This window comes from Entelurus aequoreus, linkage group LG20, assembly GCF_033978785.1.
Source record: "Entelurus aequoreus isolate RoL-2023_Sb linkage group LG20, RoL_Eaeq_v1.1, whole genome shotgun sequence".
Lineage (NCBI taxonomy): Eukaryota > Metazoa > Chordata > Actinopteri > Syngnathiformes > Syngnathidae > Entelurus > Entelurus aequoreus.
In genome coordinates, this window is record NC_084750.1 from 17,078,075 (window position 1) to 17,097,787 (window position 19,713).

Consider the following 19,713-nt stretch of genomic DNA (forward strand, 5'->3'; position numbering starts at 1 on the left):
AGAATGACATACGTGGGAGTGTAATTTTACCAGATAAACGGACGGATAGACAGATGGATGGATGGACCGAGAGATAGATAGATAGATAGATAGACAGACAGAAAGACAGACAGACAGATAGATGGACGGATATATAGATGGATGAACTGACAGATAGACAGATGGATGGACGGATGAATGAATGAAACCAAGAAACAGAACGACAGACACTTGGTCTGTCGGTCAGTCTATCTTTTCATCCGTCCATCAAGCCGTCTACCTGTCTGTTTGTCAGATAGACTAACTATCTGTCTGTTTTGGGGTCAATGGTTTAATCGGTTTAATTGGTCGGTCCGTCTGTCGGTCGGCAGATCGGTCGGTCAGCATATAAACAGATAGACGGATACACAGATGGACAGATAGATGAATAGATGAACAGACACACCGATAGAAAGACGGTTGAATGGACCGACAGAAAGACAGAAAGTTGGTCTGTCGGTCAGTCTGTCCTTTCATCTATCCATCAAGCCGTCTACCTTTCTGTTTGACAGACAGATAGTTTGTCTATGTGTCTATCCGACAAACAGACAGGTAGACGGCTTGATGGACGGATGAAAGGACCGACAGAAAGACAGAAAGTTGGTCTGTCAGTCCATTCAACCGTCCATCAAGCCGTCTACCTGTCTGTTTGTCAGGCAGACAGATAGACAAACTGTCTGTTTGTCAGACAGACGGATAGACAAACTATCTGTCTGTCTTTGGGTCAATGGTTTAATCAGTCGGTCTGCTCGTCGGTCGGTCCGTCTGTCAGTCGGCACATCGGTCGGTCAGCATATAAACAGATAGACGGATGCACAGATGGATGAATAGACGAACAGACACACAGATAGATAGACGGTTGAATGGACCGACAGAAAGACAGAAAGTTGGTCTGTCGGTCAGTCTGTCCTTTCATCCATCCATCAAGCCGTCCACCTGTCTGTTTGTCAGATAGACACATAGACAAACTATTTGTCTGTCTTTGGGTCAATGGTTTAATCAGTCGGTCCGGTGGTCGGTCCGGTGGTCGGTCCGGTGGTCGGTCCGGTGGTCGGTCTATTGGCTGGTCGGTCAGCATATAAACAGATAGACGGATACACAGATGGATGAATAGAAGAACAGACACACAGATAGATAGACGGTTGAATGGACTGACAGAAAGTTGGTCTGTTGGTCAGTCTGTCCTTTCATCCGTCCATCAAGCCGTCTACCTGTCTGTTTGTCAGATAGACACATAGACAAACTATTTGTCTGTCTTTGGGTCAATGGTTTAATCAGTCGGTCCGTTGGTCGGTCGGTCAGCATATAAACAGATAGACAGATGGACAGATGGATGGATAGACGAACAGACACACAGATAGATAGATGGTTGAATGGACTGACTGACAGAAAGACAGAACGTTGGTCTGTCGGTCAGTCCGTCTATTCATCCGTCTGTCTATCTGTGTCTCGGTCGGTTGGTCGGTCAATCAGTCGGTCCTTGTTTGGTCGGGTGTACGGTCTGTTAAAATCGATTAATTCGATTAGAAAAAAGCTTTGATTTATATTATTTTGATTCAATTAAAACATTTCATGAGTGTAGTAACTGATAAAAATGTATAAAATCCGGACAGTGTGCAAATTAAAAAGCGTAGAGGTTTTTAAAATTTATATTTTTATTAAAGCACACATGTTAAAGGTGCAATTACAATGCTGATAATGTGCATCTATTAAAAAAAAGAATGAATGTTATGAACAGCAAGCAGAAAAAATAATATATTTTAACTATTTTACCTAAAATACACATTAAGGGCTTTAAAGTGTGTTTTATCCAATTACTTGATTAATCTAAGAAGCTAATCAATAGATGACAAAAACAATGGCTCGCTGCAGCCCTAATAGATAGACGGATTGAGTTACAAGGAGAAAGAGGAGTGTGGTGTTCAATAGACGTAACCTTGCAGTGGGGTTACAGCTTTATTGTTCCTGTTGGTCACACACCTCACAACAATCACCCACGCTCCTTAACACAGAGGTCTAATCATCCTAAATTGCTTCAAACCCCCATGGTGGCTGAGCTTCATTCTGCGTAGATATATACCGTACTTGAAGCTGCACGACAGCTTGACAACATGTGCCAGCCAGCACCTAATCAACGCATTACATGTCATTATTTTTAATCCGCACCAGTATGTGATGTGTTAAAATGTGTTAATTAGAGGCCTGATGAAATGCCTTTTAAAAAAACCAGATTGCTGCACACCTACGCCTTATCTTGCAGATGGAACACTGACTACCCACTGGTGTACAATTAAAATGTCTTATAGTATCCATTTTATTGACTTGACAAGAGTGTGATGTTTTTTTAAGGCCATGCAGCAGCATCGATAGTCATTTTGTTTCCACTCATAAATATTGCTAAGAACAATGATTTTAATGCTCCATATCAAACCTTTTATTGACTTTACATGAGTGTGATATGCTTTTTAAGTCTTTGCAGCAGCATCAATTAGGCTTTTGTTTCCACTCGTAAATGTGCAATTGTCCAATGCTAAGAACAATGCTTTTAATGCTCCACATCGGACATTTTATTGACTTTACATGAGTGTGATATGTTTTTTAAGTCTTTGCAGCAGCATCAATTATCTTTTTGTTTCCACTCGTAAATGTTCAATTGTCCAATGCTAAGAACAATGCTCCATATCCAACACTTTATTGACTTTACAGGACTGTGATATTTTTTAAGGCACTGCAGCAGCATCGATAATCCTTTTGTTTCCACTCATAAATGTGAATCTTTCCAATGCAAACAACAATGATTTTACTGCTCCATATCAAACATTTTATTGACTTTACATGAGTGTGATGTGTTTTTGAAGGCATTGCAGCAGCATCGATAATCCTTTTGTTTCCACTCATAAATGTGCATTTTTCCAATGCTAACAACAATGATTTTACTGTTGCATAGTAAATGTTTTATTGACTTTAGTGTGTTATTTTTTAAGGCTTTGCAGCACCATCGTTAATCCTTTTGTTTCCATTCCTAAATGTTAATTTCACCGTTGCTAACAATAATGATTTTAAAGGCCTACTGAAATGAATTTTTTTTATTTAAACGGGAATAGCAGATCCACTCTATGTGTCATACTTTATCATTTCGCGATATTGCCATATTTTTGCTGAAAGGATTTAGTAGAGAAAATCGACGATAAAGTTCACAACTTTTAGTCGCTGATAAAAAAAGCCTTGCTTGTACCGGAAGTAGCGTGACGTCAGAGGAGGTAATATTTCCTTTGTTTACAATGGAGCGAGAGAGATTCGGAGCGACAAAGCGACGATTACCCCATTAATTTGAGCGAGGATGAAAGATTCGTAGATGAGGAACGTTACAGTGAAGGACTAGAGAGGCAGTGATGGACGTATCTTTTTTCGCTCTGACCGTAACTTAGGTACAAGCTGGCTCATTGGCTTCCACACTCTCTCCTTTTTCTATTGTGGATCACGGATTTGTATTTTAAACCACCTCGGATACTATATCCTCTTGAAAATGAGAGTCGAGCACGCGAAATGGACATTTAAAGTGACTTTTATCTCCACGACAATACATCGGTGACGCACTTAGCTACTGAGCTAACGTGATAGCATCGTTCTCAAATGAAGATAGAAATAAACCCCTGACTGGAAGGATGGACAGAAGATCAACAATACTATTAAACCATGTACATGTAACTACACGGTTAAAAATTCTCAGCCTGGTAAGGTATAACAATGCTGTTGCTAACGACGCTAAGGCTAATTCAGCAACTTAGCAACCGGACCTCACAGAACTATGATAAAACATTAGCGCTCCACCTACGCCAGCCAGCCCTCATCTTCCCATCAACAGCCGTGCTCACCTGCGTTCCAGCGATCAACGGCGCGACGAAGGACTTCATCCGTGGGTTTGGCGGCAATCATCGGCTAGGCGTAGTAAGTAGTCCTTGTTGTGTTGCTGTAAGTATTGTACTTAGCCGCTAATACACCGATCGATCCCACCTACAACGTTCTTCTTTGCAGCCTCCATTGTTCATTAAACAAATTGCAAAAGATTCACCAACACAGATGTCCAGAATACTGTGGAATTTTGTCGAAGAAAACAAGAGGTTTTTGTATCGGGTCCGATGGGGTCCAACCACTTCCGTGGATTTTGTGACGTCACGCGCATAAATCATATCCAAGGGAGTTTTTCAACCGGAAGTGTGGCGGGAATTTTAAAATTGCACTTTATAAGTTAACCCGGCCGTATTGGCATGTGTTTCAATGTTAAGATTTCATCATTGATATATAAACTATCAGACTGCGTGGTCGGTAGTAGTGGCTTTCAGTAGGCCTTTAAGGCTCCATGTCAAACATTTTATTGACTTTACATGAGTGTGATATGCTTTTTAAGGAATTGCAGCAACATGGATAATCATTTTGTTTCCACTCATAAATGTTAATTTCTCCAATGCTAACAACAATGATTTTAATGCTCCATATCAAACATTTTATTGCCTTTGCATGAGTGTGACATGTTTTTAAGGCATTGCAGCAGCATGGATATTCCTTTTGTTTCCACTCATTAAAAAAAATGTTTTCAATGCTAACAACAATGATTAAATACTCCATGTCAAACATTTTATTGACTTTACATGGGTCTGATATGCTTTTTAAGGCATTGCAGCAACATGGATAATCCTTTTGTTTCCACTCATAAATATTAATTTGTCCAATGCTAAGTACAATGATTTTAATGCTCCATATCAAACATTTTATTGACTTTACATCAGTGTGGTATGTTTTAAGGCTTTGCGTCAGCATCAATAATCATTTTGTTTCCACTCATAAGTATTCATTTGTCCAATGCTAAGAACAATGATGTTAATGCTCCATATCAAATATTGTATTGCCTTTACATGAGTGTGACATGTTTTTAAGGCAATGCCGCAGCATGGATAATCCTTTTGTTTCCACTCATAAATATTCATTTGTCCAATGCTACGAACAATGATTTTAATGCTCCATATCAAACATTTTATTGACTTTACATGAGTGTAATATGTTTTTTAAGTCTTTGCAGCAGCATCAATTATCCTTTTGTTTCCACTCATAAATATTCATTTGTCTAATGCTAAGAACAATGATTTTAATGCTCCATATCAAACATTTTATTGACTTTACATGAGTGTAATATGTTTTTTAAGTCTTTGCAGCAGCATCAATTATCCTTTTGTTTCCACTTATAAATATTAATTTGTCTAATACTAAGAACAATGATTTTAATGCTCTATATCAAACATTTTATTGACTTTACATGAGTGTAATATGTTTTTTAAGTCTTTTCAGCAGCATCAATTAGTCTTTTATTCCCACTCATAAATGTTAATTTGTCCAATGCTAACAGCAATGATATTCCTGCTCCATATAAAAATGTATGGATCCATTGTCTGAATCTATAACATATGTTATTGCTGGCCTTCAGTCCAGTTAGTCTCACCCCAAAGGACAACCGCAGGTCTGCTGATGTGCTTGATGGTACAAAGTGAATATTAATGCAGTGGTCTAGTAGTGTCCTCCTTGGGGATGTTAGCTCCTGGAACTGGGTCTGACTCTGACCTGGATCTGGCTCTCTCTGTCCTCCATAATTCATGTTCAATGTGTGTGTTGGTTGATTATTTTTAGCCAAGTGGGTTGAATGGGCAGTGTGTACAGTAACATGCAGACATAGACCAAAACCACAGGACAGGAGTATGATATGCGGGCCAAGGTGACATGTTGTGTTACCGTACGTGTGTTTTGCCTGGTGCTGACTTGAGTGTGTCCGTCGGTGTGGGTGTGGGTGTGTGCCAGTGCTTATTTGTTCCAGTCGAGAGCAGATGACAATGATCGCGACTGAAGTTAGCATTCTGCCTTAAAAGCACGTTGTCAACAGCTTTTGCAAGACTCCCTGAGGTGGAGGAAACGGCCCAGTTTCCCTGTCAATTGGTATATACAAGTACAAAAGAAACCACTAAACTACCCAAAAGGGGTCCAATTTGGAGTTAGGCCAACATTTTTTGCAGGAAATTTGCTTGAAAGGTCAAACCAATATTTTTTAAAGTTCACACCACAGCTCAGTAAGCATTGATGGAACTTAAAAGTAGCGTCGGACAACGAACCAACAGCGTCAGCGTTTAGCTCATTGGCTAGTGCTCTCGACACTCAATCATTGGTTTGAGCTGCGTGCGTAAACCCCCTGGCGCCTTAAGTGTCGCACTGGACAATGAGCAGATATTGAGCTTTTATCACGTTTTCTAGCACTCTGGACCCTAAATCAGTATAGGATTGAGCCTGGACCGAGCAGGCGGGGCTGCAGCTATCGATTATTTTAGTAATCGGGTGATCAATCAATTAATTGGTTCGTTTAATTGAGCATTCGGATAAAACACACTTTATAGCAAAATAGTTGAAATAATAATTGTTTTCTGCTTGCCATAACCCTTGTTCTTTTTTTTCCTAATAAATGCACATCATCAACATTAAAATTGCACTTTTGACACATGTGCATTAATAGAAACTAGAACATTCCCACGGAAATTTTGGATGGGCCTGCTATCTGTGCACTGGACCTCTGGCCGGGGGTCGTCGAAGATGGTGCCGAGTGTCCGAATCCGTGAGTTTTAGGCGTAACTGTACAAAATGAGCTATAGAGCTAGCCTAAAACATTTGAATGTAACACTTAGCATGTGTGCTAACGATGGCATGCTAACACTTAGCATGTCTCACATATCAAGTAACACGGCTGTAAGGCTGCGGAAGTAGAGAAAAAAGTGAAAAAGCTAGCATGCTACTATTAGCTTGCTAATGTTTGCATACTAACAGTTAACAAGTGTCATGTACCAAGTTATTTGACCCCGGGGTAAACGGAAACAAATGTAATTAAAAAAATATCATGCTTATGTTAGCATGCTATCAGTTCGCTCGTGTCGAAAGTAGACGAGTGTGTGAACAAAACGAGACGTTAAGCACTGAGCTACGTGAAAGTATGGCTGAGCTACAAGACGAGGTAATCTTGTCTTTTTGGCGTTTGTCCCAAAGCAATCGTCCATTAAAAGGGTATGTACCCATTAAATTGGCCCATTTTTTGTTTATTTGTGAATAGCGTCGCCATGGTAACACGAAATGTTGCCAACTAAAAGTACCGCCTTAGGCGCGAGTGAGACCTTTCCGACGGTATAACATATGTGGGGGTTCGTTGGCCGTATTAATCGTAAGAGAATGTGTTTGTCATTCTTGTTTGGTGTGGATTCACAGTGTGGCGTATATTTCTAACAGTGTTAAAGTTTCTTATACTGGCACTCTCAGTGTAACGTGTATTGCTGTTGACGATGTATGCGTTGCATTTGCTCGTGTGTGCGTACAGAAGCCGCACAGATCTCGTGACTGCTTCTGAACGATGTTAGAATGGATGAAAAGCGGACGTGACGATAGCTCGTAGAGTACGTTAAAGGTTAATTTGTTCAACCTTGGCCCGCGGCTTTGTTCAGTTTTAAATTTTGGCCCACTCTGTATTTGAGTTTGACACCCCTGTGTTAGATTGTTAGTATGGACAGACTTTTATAGAACAAGCTACATATTTAATGAAAGATAATTACTGTAATTTTACATGAATTTGAAAGTAATTTAAGAAAACAGAAAATGCTATGTATAATTAATTTGGTATTTTTCTGTAAAAAAAATAGAAATATACACTATCGTTCAAAAGTTTGGGGTCACATTGAAATGTCCTTATTTTTGAAGGAAAAGCACTGTACTTTTCAATGAAGATAACTTTAAACTAGTCTTAACTTTGAAGAAATACACTCTATACATTGCTAATGTGGTAAATGACTATTCTAGCTGCAAATGTCTGGTTTTTGGTGCAATATCTACATAGGTGTATAGAGGCCCATTTCCAGCAACTATCACTCCAGTGTTCTAATGGTACAATGTGTTTGCTCATTGGCTCAGAAGGCTAATTGATGATTAGAAAACCCTTGTGCAATCATGTTCACACATCTGAAAACACTTTAGCTCATTACAGAAGCTACAAAACTGACCTTCCTTTGAGCGGATTGAGTTTCTGGAGCATCACATTTGTGGGGTCAATTAAACGCTCAAAATGGCCAGAAAAAGAGAACTTTCATCTGAAACTCGACAGTCTATTCTTGTTCTTAGAAATGTAGGCTATTCCACAAAGTTGTTTGGGTGACCCCAAACTTTTGAACGGTAGTGTAGATAGTTTGTCAATACTGGCATATTACTTAAAATAACAGGCGGATTGTTTATTTACAGATAATGTCTTCAATTCTACAGTTTTATAAACTATTTGAAAAAAATTGAAAAATGACAGTAGAAATTTAGAGTAAATTAACCATAAAAATAGGATTTTTTTTTTACAGTGTAGACCAGTGTTTTTCAACCTTTTCTGAGCCGAGGCACATTTTTTTCATTTAAAAAATTTCGAGGCACACCACGAGCAGAAAACATAAAAAAATTAAACTCAGCAGCCAATATTGACAGTAAAAAGTTATTCTCGCAATTGTTGGATATTCAAACCATAACCAATCATGCTTCACTACTGTCATCACCTGTCACATCACGCCGTGACTTATTTGGAGTTTTTTGGTGTTTTTGTTCTTGTCTTGCGCTCCTATTTTGATGTTCATTGTCATGTCATGTACGGATGTACTTTGTGGACGCCGCCTGCGGCTCCACACGCTGCAAGTCTTTGCTGTCGTCCAGCAATCTGTCAACAACAACACATCATTTGCAGACTATAATTACTGGTTTGCAAAAAAAAAATTTTTTTTAACACAATTAAGTGAAATTACATAATCTCCCACGGCACACCAAACAATATCTCACGGTACACTTGTGTGCCGCGGCACAGTGGTTGAAAAACACTGGTGTAGACCACAAGGAAGTATTTTACATTTAGAAAAAATAATCATAATGTGACCCCTTTAATGTGCCTTATAACCCGGTGCGCCTAATATATGAAAAAAGATCAAAAATAGACCATCCGGTATAATACGGTAAGCATTTTATTAACGCATATTATTTCCAGGCCAGATTTGGCCCCCGGGGGCCTTGAGTTTGACACCTGTGCCATATATATATATATATATATATATGCCGCACAAAGTCTGTGAAATTGCATAGTAAATCAAAAACATCCCCCGCCAAAAAAATATAAGACGTCCTATAAAATCCTGTCAGCTCTTTACTCTGCACACACTGTGACAATCAATCCGTGTTCCGTATCGCCGTGACCCCTTGACTCGCGTGCGCGCTCACCTTTTCGCCCGTGCGGGTGTCACCGTGACGGATGTGACATTAATGATGCAGTCGCAGGAAAGAAGGGCCGTGACACTCAAGTGTGTGTTACTGCTCTTATTGATTATCAGACGAGACGCAGAGGCATCGCCTTTCAGCACAGAGGTGAGTTGGCCTGTTATGCAATGGTGGCCATCAATGGGCTCCTTAAGGGGGGGCAAAAAAAATCAAGACTTTCTGCAGAACTGCCTTTAAAAAGTAGCCATGAAAGTACTATTTTGCTGTGTTAAACCGCAATAGGAAGCCTTCCTTTTTAACACTTTTCATGCACATTGTTAAAAAAAACAAAAAACACATCAACTCACCCCCAAAATGAGACTTTGAGAAAAGATCCGAGCGAGGTGAAGAACTTCCCCCGCTGTTGACGCGACAATCTCGGGCACCTACCTCGCCGCCTCGGGACCCATCTTCCACCTCCTAAACACCGCAGAGCCGGAGCGGGATGGCGCGGACTCGGAATGCTGACATCCGAGAGATCAGCGCCGCTGCGTGGACAATTTCCCCCACCCCCCCACCACCCTACCCCCCGCCAACCCGGGCGAGGACGCGCTCCTTTTTCCCCGGGTTCACCCGGGATGAGAGATGTGGAAGAAGGACGCGGGGACGGCGGCGCCACTTAACTGGAGTTTGTAATCCGCTGACTCCGCTGGGGGGAACCGCGCGCCGCATCCCGGGGAGCCGCTTGGGCCAAACGAGCGCGGTCCTTTGGCGCCCTCTGGTGGCCGCTGGGCGCATCGAACACGTGGCTTTTACGCTTCTCCACTTTGATTGGCTCAGATGCGCTTCAGTGGTTTTATAATAAGCGATGACCGCACACCTGAGACCGTAAAAAGACCCTTCTGCGGCATCGAGATGAGATTTAATAACATTTCAAATGCGATGCGCACTCAAATGATGTGACTTTAGTTGGAAAGTTGGACTATTTGCGCTAAACCAGGGGTGTCAAACTCATTTTAGCTCAGGGGCCGCATGGAGGAAAATCTGTGCCGGACTATATATATATATTTTCACATTGAAGTTTTTTCCATTTGGGTATTTATTTTTGTATTTTTTTCCAAAGTTCATGTTGCACTGTTCAATGTTCAATATTAAAGTGCTTATCTTTAACAATAAATAGCCTAGAACAGGGGTCGGCAACCCAAAATGTTGAAAGAGCCATATTGGACCTAAAAAACAAAAACAAATCTGTCTGGAGCCGCAAAAAATTAAAAGCCATATTACATGTGTCATGAGACATAAATTTAATTAAGAGGACTTAAAGGAAACTAAATTAGCTCAAATATAGCTACAAATGAGGCATAATGATGCAATATGTACATATAGCTAGCCTAAATAGCATGTTAGCATCGATTAGCTTGCAGTCATGCAGTGACCAAATATGTCTGATTAGCACTTCACACAAGTCAATAACATCAACAAAACTCACCTTTGTGCACTCATGTACAACGTTAAAAGTGTGGTGGACAAAATGAGACAGAAAAAGAAGTGGCATAAAACACGTCCTAGAAAGTCGGAGAAAGTTATGCATGTAAACAGACTATACGGTGAGTTCAAGGACCGCCAAAATAAGTAGGACAAAACGGCGCTCGCCAAATACTTGAATCAGTGAAGCATATTTAATATAAACAGTGTGATTTATAACAATTACAAAGGTTTGTGTCATGTTTGTCCTCCTACAGAAACCATACTAAAACAAAAAAATTGATTTTTTTTCCCCCTCATCTTTTTCCATTCTTCATACATTTTTGAAAAATCTCCAGAGAGCCACTAGGGCGGCGCTAAAGAGCCGCATGCGGCTCCAGAGCCGCGGGTTGCCGACCCCCGGCCTAGAATAATAAACCAGTGTTTTGTTGCTTTTCATGTCTTCCAAGCCCATGATAATGTGAATTAACTCATTATGACCATAATTTGTCGACACAAAAGAAATGGCAATCACTTTTACCTACAAAGGACACACAGCTAAGTAGTTAGCTTCCTATTAGCAAATTTAATTTTACATTAATTTCCGTATTGTGTAAAGCAGTGTTTTTCAACCACTGTGCCGGGGCACACTAGTGTGCCGTGAGACACAGTCTGGTGTGCCGTGGGAGATTATGTAATTTCACCTATTTAGGTTAAAAATATTTTTTGCAAACCAGTAATTATAGTCTGCAAATTATGTGTTGTTGTTGATTGTCGGTGCTGCCTAGAGCTCTGCGTCGTAACCATGTAATACTCTTCCATATCAGTAGGTGTTAGCCGGTAGCTAATTGCTTTGTAGATGTCGGAAACAGCGGGAAGCAGCGAGCAGGTAAAAAGGTGTCTAATGCTTAAACCAAAAATAAACAAAAGGTGAGTGCCCCTAAGAAAAGGCATTGAAGCTTAGGGAAAGCTATGCAGAACGAAACTAAAACTGAACTGGCTACAAAGTAAACAAAAACAGAATGCTGGACGACAGCAAAGACTTACAGCGTGTGGAGCAGACGGTGTCCACAGAGTACATCCGTACATGACATGACAAATCACCAAAATAGGAGCGCAAGACAAGAACTAAAACACTACACACAGGAAAACACAGAGAAACTCAAAATAAGTCACGGTGGGATGTGACGGCGGGATGTGACGGGTCGTGACAGTAGACCTACTTTGAGACAAGTGCTATAGTGATGCATGGTTGGTTATGGTTATGGTTTGAATTAATATCCGACAATTGCGACAACAACTTTTTACTGTCAACTGAGTTTCGTTTTTTTAAAGATTTCTGCTGGTGGTGTGCCTACGGATTTTTTCAACGCAAAAAATGTGCCTTGGCTCAAAAAAGGTTGAAAAACACTGGTGTAAAGGACCAAAAAAAAAATTCCTGCCCTTTTCTGACTTTGAGCCCCTGCCCCTCTATAATCATGTGCACGTCCCTGTATATATATATATATATATATATATATATATATATATATATATATATATATATATATATATATATATATATATATATATATATATATATATATATATATACCGTATATTACCAAATAGTAGCCCGGGCGTTTATTTCACAAAATCGATTTTGGAGACAGGCGTTTAAAAAAAGCAGGCTGTTATTTGCACAAGGCTTTTATTTATTTTTGCACCAGCCTGCACCAGGCCATTATTTGGTTACAATGGTTACTGTCCAGTATTTATTTTTTTTTGTACAAAAAACTTTAAAATGTAAAAGCTATTGTAAACATACAAACAAAAAAACAAGAGATCAACATGAGGTAGACCAGGGGTCACCAACGCGGTGCCCGCGGGCACCAGGTAGCCCGTAAGGACCAGATGAGTAGCCCGCTGGCCTGTTCTAAAAATAGCTCAAATAGCAGCACTTACCAGTGAGCTGCCTCTATTTTTTAAATGTTATTTATTTACTAGCAAGCTGGTCTCGCTTTGCTCGACATTTTTTATTCTAAGAGAGACAAAACTCAAAAAAAAAATTAAAAATCCAAGAAAATATTTTAAAGACTTGGTCTTCACTAACTGACAAAGAAACAGATAACAGATTTGGTGTCCAGTTCAAAGTGTGACATGATTTATTTAAAAATTTGAGAGTTGACTTTTGTATTTTACATGAGTTATTATTTGTAATTCATGATTTGTTAAAAAAAATGTTATTGGCTAGCTAGTTAAAATGGGATATTGTAATTTCACAAGACTGTCTTAGAAGTGATCATTTGAAAATGTTCAATTTGAAAAATGTGCACTTAGAGAAAATATAAAAATAAAGTGTTGCATATTGATATGTATCTGTTTCTATATATATTTATTGTGAGAAATCATTAAGATGATCAGTGTTGCCACAAAGATAAATGTCATTTATTATTAATAATAACATAGAGTTAAAGGTAAATTGAGCAAATTGGCTATTTCTGGCAATTTATTTAAGTGTGTATCAAACTGGTAGCCCTTCACATTAATTAGTACCCAAGAAGTAGCTCTTGCCTTCAAAAAGGTTGGTGACCCCTGAGGTAGGCTATCAAAAGACAAGAGATCAACAAGGCCTCAACATGGCAGTAGTGCAACAATTGTCAAATAGAATACCAATACTAAAAATAAAGACACTTTTTAAATAAAGCAGCCTACCGGGAAAAATAAAATTATGGTACCAAGTACTCAAGTATAAAACCCAACATCAAAACAGAACAATAAGACTGTCACTTAAATAAAATAAAGGCTACAGTACTCCCAAGTTTTAAATGAAGCAGCATACAGGAAAAATTAAATTATGGTACCAAGTACTCTATAAAACCATCAAAACAATAATACTGCAGCAAACGCAACCCCAAATGCAACTCAACCCCACTCATCATCCTCCTCCTCCTCCCCTCCCTCTTCCTCCCACTCCTCTCCCTCACCCCCCTCATCATCATCCTCCTCTTCAATCACAAGTTCTTCTCGACGGGAGCGTCCTTCTGTGCAACAGTTGTTCTCCTGAGGGTAAAGTTGTTCCGCCGCAGGAATCGATTAAGCCAGCCACTCGTGGCACCAAACACAACTCCTTGGCCTTAATGCGGATCATTTTGCGGGACACACGGTGGTTCAGTCCACGAACGTGATGTGTCCACTGACACAAATTAGCATCAAGCTCGTCGCTCACTTTCTTCCTACCTCCACCAGATAAGCGAGCCCGTTTTCCATCGATTGCCGACTGAGATAGTAGTTCTCCCTTTTTTTGTTTCCATTCTCGTACACGTTTTGGGTCAACGTTAAACTGCCTGGCCGCTGCCAAACCAGAATTCTGCTCCGCAGACTTCACAACCGCTAGCTTGAACTTGAAGTCAAACTTTCTGTTCTTCTTCCCCCTTAAAGTATTCCCGTCCATCAGTTGTGGTGTACCGGTATCCTGTTCATTCAACTCACCGCTACTGTTGCTCGCCATGTTGAAACTTTTTTCCTCGTGGGTTTGTTGTTGTCGTTGAGTGTGTGTTACGCTATATGCGGTGACCCATTGCAATATGTTGATTACGCAGAATCCCCACGTAGCGTAAGCCATCACGGCACAGATTATATATGTATAATGCATATGTTCCTTGACTGCACTTAAATGTAGAGTATATGTAGAATATACTTATATATTATATATATAATATATTATATTATGTATTATTATTCTTGTCTATTTTGAGCGAACTGTGGTGCTGAATTTCCCCCAGGGATCAATAAAGTACTTTCCATTCTTTTCTAGCCTTTGATTGTCATGTAACTCTCTGGACTCCACGAGTCTGCTGTTACCGTAATTACCAGAATTACCGCACCTTTGCTTTTCCTTTTAGCTTATAAATTGGGCTTAATGAAATCAATATGATTTTAATCTAAATCATGCAAATAACAGCCCATGGGCAGCTATTTGGACATAGGCGGTTATTAGGAAGAGGCGGTTAATTCACAAAATGGGGTCAGACCCCAAGCGGCTATTAGGACATGGGCGGTTATTTGGTAATATACGGTATATATTTATTTATTTGTTTATTTATTTATTTATTCAAATGATGCAACTTTTAAAGTTGGAAAGTTGGACTATTTGCGCTAAACCGGGGGTGTCAAACTCATTTTAGCTCAGGGGCCGCGTGGAGGAAAATCTGTGCCGGACTATATATATATATATATATATATATATATATATATATATATATATATATATATATATATATATATATACTGTATAGATATAGATATAGATGTGGCAATCCCAGCTGACGCCAACATCAGGAAGAAGGAACACGAGAAACTTGAGAAGTACCAAGGGTTGAAAGAGCAGCTGGAACATCAAGGCTAGTGTGGTCCCCTTGGTAGTGGGGGCGCTTGGGGGCAGTAACCCCCAAAATGGGAAAGTGGCTCCAACAAATCCCAGCAACAAACATCTGAAGCCTCAGTCCAGAAGAGCGCAGTCCTAGGAACAACCAAGATACTGCGCAGAACCCTCAAACTCTCAGGCCTCTGGTAGAGGACCAGAGTCAAAAAGTTTGGGGCCCCCTGATCCAAACTTCACCGCTGCCGGCATATTAGACTAGGCTTCATCCTTTTGATCACAGTTATCCATTCTTGGACAGACTCATCACTTTCTGTAACTTCTTCAAGTCGAACACTGACTTCAGATGAGCCACCCCTTCTGCATTAACAGCGCTGATCATCCCTTAGTTTTTGGTGGATATTATTCAGCTTATCTTCCAGAAAGCCAGTGTGGCTTGTTGGGTCGTAGAAGTGTTCCTTTACAACACAGAGTACAAATAAAACGCAAATAAAACAGTGATCTAATGAGGTACTATCAGAATCAATCGACGTAATGTGTGTTTCACACTCTTAACAACATTCCCTTACATATCCTTCTTTTTCGTCCTCCATCTTGATGTTAAGTGATGGGAAAAGTGTCACAATTGTTCTGGCGAGGAGTTTTTGTCCGCACTTACTGGATAACTGAGGAAAAACATAATGAAGAAGAAAAAGTACACATTAACATTGGGCATAACATTACACCTCCTGTAGTTCAAAATAAAAGTGACAAATGTCTACTTACAATCCCTTTTTTTCAACAAGGAAACTGACGGCAGTTGTTACCAGTACCCTTCCCCATTTTTCTGTAAGGGTCCCATTCTCCTCATAGAATGCAAACATCCTGGGATGTTTTTGTTGGAGGTGAGTCTTCACACTCTCAGGATCAAGATCACTGGCTGCTGTTGAAATCTGAAGGAACAGTCCGTATATTTGAACCAGTATACTGCTGTAGAGATATTACCACTTCATCTAAGCACTGGGATAATAATACTTCACATAAAAGGCACACCAGCTCGCTAAACGGAATATTATGTTTAGTGACCTTCCTTAAATAACAGACATGAAGAAATGAACAAACATACCCGCTGGACTTCCATTTCCTGTGTGGTGACAGCAGTGGCACTGACATCACAAACATCTGATTGAATGGACTTAAATAGAATTTGGAATGTATCCATGTTTTCAACATCGCAGTTCACATCAGTGTCAATGTATTCATTAAAATCTGAGCAGAACTTCAGAATTCTGATCATTTCTGCTTTGCACGACAGTGCAGATGTGCACGCCTCTGTAATGTCCTTGACATTACCAAGAGTGTAAGTCTCCTTCAACATTTCTCTGCCATCCAGGAGGACTGTTGTGAGAGATCTGGGAGAAGCCATTCTTTTACATGTGTATAAACCAAAATGTACATAGAATTAACACAAATTCAATAGAATAGAATAGAAAGTACTTTATTGATCCCTGGGGGAAAATCAGCACCACAGTTCGCTCACAATAGACAATAATAATAATATAATATATATTATGCCATTTGCGTACTGGCGAGCGATCTCTGAATCCGGGAACATATCCTTCACGGATTTGTTGAAGACATCCGCAAATGAGAACGGGATGTTGCTTCCAGCTATCAGCATAGCATACTTGCCAACCCTCCCGTTTTTAGCGGGAGAATCCCGGTATTCAGCGCCTCTCCCGACAACCTCCCGGCAGAGATTTTCTCCCGACAAACTCCCGGTATTCAGCCGGAGCTGGAGGCCACGCCCCCTCCAGCTCAATGCGGACCTGAGACTGAGTGGGGACAGCCTGTTCTCACGTCCGCTTTCCCACAATATAAACAGCTTGCCTGCCCAATGACGTCATAACATCTAGGGCTTTTAGAGAGTAGAGTGCACAACTGCGCAGTTTTCGGCCACCGTGTTCAATGGAGAAGTCTGTTTAACTTAACCTGTTTAACTTCTCCGTTCATGATGAGTATATACTCATCATGAACGGAGAAGTTAAACAGGACAATACTGCCATTTAAATGGATAGCCACCGGAACACTGATTTTCAAGTATTTCTTTTATGTAAATAAAATAAATATATATATATATATATATATATATATATATATATATATATATATATATATATATATATATATATATATATATATATATATATATATATATATATATATATATATATATATATATATATATATATATATATATATATATATATATATATATATATATATATATATATATATATATATATATATATATATATATATATATATATATATAGCTCAAATTCACTGAAAGTCAAGTATTTCATACATATATATATATATATATAAATATATATATATATATATATATATATATATATATATATATATATATATATATATATATATATATATATATATATATATATATATATATATATATATGAAATACTCGAGTTGGTGAATTCTAGCTGTAAAGTGGCCCCTGTAAACATGACTTTGTTCATTTCGACCCCTCACTTAAATCGTCACAAACTGCATCATAAAGGCTTTTTACATTTAGTATATTTTGCATTCTATTTTAGTTACTTTATTGAGTTCACAACACCCTGGTGCTGTTTTGTACTGTTTCTGTACTTGTTTTGATTATTATTATTTATTGATTGTATTTGCATATTATAAATAAAGTTTTTAAAAAAAAAAGATAGCTAAATACACAACTACCATCAGAGACCCATTTAAAAAATTACTTGATATGATGTTTTTATTAGCTTTGTGTTGTATTTATTTAATTTGTATGTACATATTTTGAAAAAACGACAAAAAAACATGGTTATTGATAGTTTTTTTTTTTAGAATTTTTTGTATCATATTGTTATTGAAATAAAGTTGAAGAAAAAATAAACAAAAAAATAAAATACAATTGAATGAGGAGAAAATGTGTCCAAACTTTTGGCCTGTACCGTATATATTTGTTAAAGTAACTTTGGTCTGAAACTGGCTCCTGTAAACATGACTTTGTTCATTTCGACCCCTCACTTAAATCATCACAAACTGCATCATAAAGGCTTTTTTACATTTTTACATTTTGTTACATATATATATTTTGCATTCTATTTTAGTTACTTTATTGAGTTTACAACCACCTGGCGCAGTTTTTGTACTGTTTCTGTACTTGTTTTGAATATTATTATTTCTTGATTGTATGTAAATGTTGCATATTATAAATAAAGGTTTAAAAAAAAATAAGATAGCTAAATACACAACTATCATCAGAGACAAATTAAAAAAATAACATGTGCTATGATGTTTTTATTAGCTGTGTGTTGTATTTACTTAATTAGTATGTAACATTTTGAAAAAATTACAAAAAATATGGTTATTTGTCAGGTTTTTTTAAAATAATTTTTTGCATCATATTGTTCCTGTAAATAAGTTGAAGAAAAAAATAAAATACAATTGAATGAGGAGAAGGTGTGTCCAAACTTTTGGCCTGTGCCATATATATTTGTTAAACTAACTTTAGTCTGAAACTGGCCCCTTTTGTACAGTTTTTGTACTATTTCTGTACTTGTTTTGATTATTATTATTTCTTGATTGTATGTATATGTTGCATATTACAAAGAAATGTTTTTTTTTTAAATAGCTAAATAAACCATCAGAGACAAATTAAAAAAGTAACTTGTGATATGATGTTTTTATTAGTTTTGTGTTGTATTTACTTAATTTGTATGTACATATTTTGAAAAAATTACGAAGACATGCTTATTTGAGTTGTTTTTTTGTTTTTTTTTAGAATTTTTTGTATAATATTGTTATTGAAATAAAGTTGAAGAAAAAATAAACAAAAAAATTAAATACAATTGAATGAGGAGAAAATGTGTCCAAACTTAAAGGCTTTTTTACATTTTTACATTTTGTTAAATATATACATTTTGCATTTTATTTCAGTTACTTTGTTGAGTTTACAACCCCCTGGTGCTGTTTTGTACTTTTTTTGTACTGTTTCTGTACTTGTTTTGATTATTATTATTTCTTGATTGTATATAAATGTTGCATATTATAAATAAAGGTTTAAAAAAAAAATAAGATAGCTAAAACACAACCACCATCAGAGACACATTTTAAAAAAAATACTTGATATGATGTTTTTATTAGTTTTGTGTTGTATTTACTTAATGTGTATGTACATATTTTGAAAAAATGACAAAAGACATGCTTATTTGTATTTATTTATTTTTTAGAATTTTTTGTATCATATAATTATTGAATTAAAGTTGAAGAAAAAATAAACAAAAAAGTAAAATACAATTGAATGAGGAGAAGGTGTGTCCCAAACTTTTGGCCTGTACCGTATATATTTGTTAAAGTAACTTTGGTCTGAAACTGGCCCCTGTAAACATGACTTTGTTCATTTCGACCCCTCGCTTAAATCATCACAAACTGCATCATAAAAGCTTTTTACATTTTCCATCCATCCATCCATTTTCTACCGCTTGTCCCTTTCGGGGTTGCGGGGGGTGCTGGAGCCTATCTCAGCTGCATTCGGGCAGAAGGCGGCG

At 38.0% G+C, this 19,713-nt stretch overlaps 1 protein-coding gene across 2 annotated transcripts in view; it reads right to left on the reverse strand.

Moving 5' to 3' along the window:
* Positions 1-9,825, reverse strand: part of LOC133635966 (copine-4) — a 95,069-nt gene extending 85,244 nt beyond the window's left edge. Inside the window, exon 1 of one of the 2 annotated variants that reach the window (XM_062029492.1) lies at positions 9,760-9,825. The gene's annotated coding sequence lies outside the window, so the exon portion shown is untranslated. Of the gene's footprint in view, positions 1-9,677 lie in introns of both variants that reach the window. The other variant, XM_062029491.1, reaches the window with a different exon arrangement.
* Between the last annotated feature and the right edge of the window lie 9,888 nt (positions 9,826-19,713).